Raw genomic sequence first — 317 nt, 5'->3', positions numbered from 1 at the left:
ACATATATATATATATATATATATATATATATATATATATATATGCATACATATAGATCTGTATATATATATATGCATACATATACATCTGTATGCTTATATATGTATATATACATATATATCTATATGCATTTATATGTATATATATATATATATGTACATATATGTATCTGTATGTGTGTATATATATGTGTGTGTGTGTAGATATATGTGGATGTATGCATACATATATATGTGTGTATACATATATAGATGTATGTATACATATATATGTATACATACATATATGTGTGTATATATATATATATATATATATA

Source organism: Octopus bimaculoides, chromosome 29 (assembly GCF_001194135.2).
Source record: "Octopus bimaculoides isolate UCB-OBI-ISO-001 chromosome 29, ASM119413v2, whole genome shotgun sequence".
Taxonomy (NCBI): Eukaryota; Metazoa; Mollusca; class Cephalopoda; order Octopoda; family Octopodidae; genus Octopus; species Octopus bimaculoides.
This window is presented reverse-complemented; position numbering follows the sequence as displayed.